The sequence below is a fragment of the Telopea speciosissima genome, chromosome 2 (genome assembly GCF_018873765.1).
Source record: "Telopea speciosissima isolate NSW1024214 ecotype Mountain lineage chromosome 2, Tspe_v1, whole genome shotgun sequence".
NCBI lineage: Eukaryota > Viridiplantae > Streptophyta > Magnoliopsida > Proteales > Proteaceae > Telopea > Telopea speciosissima.
The window spans coordinates 76,787,594-76,790,281 of record NC_057917.1 but is presented as its reverse complement, the minus strand read 5'-3'; positions in this window follow the sequence as shown (position 1 = coordinate 76,790,281).

The following is a 2,688-nucleotide window of genomic DNA, read 5'->3' as shown; positions in this document are numbered from 1 at the left end:
TAAAACTTTAACTCTGCGCTATTCCCTATCATCAATTTTAACCACAGCACTTTCAGTCCTAGTGTAACTATAGTTACACACCATTTACTCTTTTTTTCTCTACTTAAAACCTTTTGATTCAAAGGTTGATCTCCTTAATTCCAACTTGACATTTATCCTTGCTTTTGTTTCATCCACCAAAACATTATCATTAGCAAAAAGCAAACACCAAGGGATCTGATCCTGAATGTCTATATTCAGCTCATCTATACAACAACACCACAACCTTATCCCAACTGAATGGGGTCGTACACATGGATCCTTGCAATGCAAAATATTAAAAATAATAAGACTAAAAAGAGGAGACAACAACATCAACAGCAACACAGCATTATCCCACCTAAATAGGGTCAACTACATGGATCCTTGCCCTCCAATCAGCTCTATTCGAGGTCATACTTGAGAAAGCCTAAACTATGCACGTCTTTCCTCACTACTTCTCCTAGGGTAATTTTTAGGTCGGCCCCTAGCTTTTTTTTGTTCCTTCAATATGAATCAAATCACTCTTCCATACTAGAGCATCCCAAAGCCTCCGTTGAACATTGCCATGCTACCTCAAGCGACTTTCACGGAGCTTATCATGTATTGGTACAACTCCCAAATCAGCTCTAATATATTCATCCTTACTTTATCCTTCTTAGTTTTGCCGCACACCCATCTCAACATCCTCATCTCTGCTACACTTAGTTTGTCTATAACTTCTTAACTGCCCAACATTCTGCCCCAAGTTCCATCTCAATTCTCAACTTCTTATCAGCTTAGAACTTATCCTTGATGTAATCCAATTGTGATTGGGAATTCACAAACCCCCCAACAGTTCTTACGCTAGTCACTACACCATTATACATATCTTTAACCATGTCCACACAATTACTTGAAACACTTTTCTTCTCTAGCACTTGCCAAATTAACTCTCCAGGAAATCTATCATAAGATTTTTTTTTTTAAGTCAATAAAGACCATATGGAGAGCCTTCTTACATTCTCTAAATCTTTCCATTAGTCTCCTAAGCAAATAAATAGCTTCCATGCTTGATCTTCCTAGCATAAAACTAAACAGGTTATCCAAAATATTTGATGCAGTTGCATTAGCATGTTTGGGCTGGAACGGCCCACTTTGAAGACCCAAGCCGATACACAACTGACCCAACCCGGTTTTTGTCAAAACGGAGCAGGTAGATTACATGGCAGCAATCTTTTATTTTATTATACTTTCTTAAGGTGGGTAGATTACGTAGGAGTTATTTGGTAGTTTCCTTATTTGAGTTATTTCCTAGTTGAGTAGGTTTCCATATTGAGTTGTGTTTTTTTTATTTATATGCAATATAAGAACATACGATGGAGACTTGAATAGAATCGGATGAAAATTTTTTAGAATGGAATGATATTGAATTTTTGGGCTGCCGTGCATGTGTTGGTGTTCCTCTTCTTCCCTCCTCTTTTCTCAAACCAAGTTTGAGGTATTCTCAGGTTTGAACCGTCCTTATCCCGTCTCGTTGGTCATATTCTTTCCTATTCTTCTGTTTCTTCCCGTAACACTTTTGTTATTCCGTTAACATCTTTACCTACTTCAAATATTATTCTATTATTTCTTTTCTGTTATCGTTGTCGTACCAAACCGAAAGGAATTGATCAATCTCTGAACTACAAGTTCAGTTCAGATCCTGGTTATTGGCTTCTAGTTGGTTTCCTACCAATCTAGAACTACATTAATCTCCCTGCTGACCTATTTGCTGACCTGATATTCTGGGCACAGATTGCCCTTCCAGGCCAATCAAGCCCCAGGGTCTCACTACCCAATTCAGCTTCTAACATGAGATTGAAGTCTTCAACCAGAACTGACTTCTATAGTACCGCCCCTGCTGATTTCAGAACTTTCTCTTGCTTTCTTCGGTATCATTGAACCTGTTGTGGAGTGGATTCAATAGGATTGGGAGTTGGGAAGTTACTCCGGAATCTTGAGCCGATTGGAACTCATATGTGGGAGTTCTCTCTTGGCCGCACACTACCAGCCTTCCGCTGGTATCCTATTCTGATCGATGGTTAAAGACAACCTTTAGATTTTTTTTTATTCAACACTAACCCCCCTTATTCCTAAAAACCCCTGTGCTTCTTATTAAATCAAAGTCTGTACAACACTTTCCAACTCTGTTTTAGTGATGGTGTTGGTAGTGTTGGGTGTCGATAACGGTAGGGGTAGCGTCCCTATCATGATCTAAATTAGGTTTTAGCTATGTTAGAGTTAGTTTTGTTTATTGTTTCTTTATTTCTTTATAATTAGACCGTAATTAGGTTTGGACTCTACTTACTAATTTATAAATAATGGATAAAGCTCACGTTAGGAAGCACAGAATTCTTCTTCTACAGGTCCTGTTTTGTTAGGCTAGGTTTCATCACATGGTATCAGAGCGATGAAGAAGAGGGGAAAAAATCTCCCCCAAATCACTCCTTTTCTTCTTTGTTTCTTAATCCTTACAAGAACACAAAAATTTCTCTTCTTTAATCTCTGCGATTCGGCTCTGTGTATGAGCCAATTCTTTTTGTTAGCGCTTTTGTTGATCAACTTGTTGGCGGAGATTCTCTAGATTCGAGGAAAAGAAAAGGGGGGAAAAACTGAGTTATGCAGGCAGATTAGACAGTGTTGAGCTTA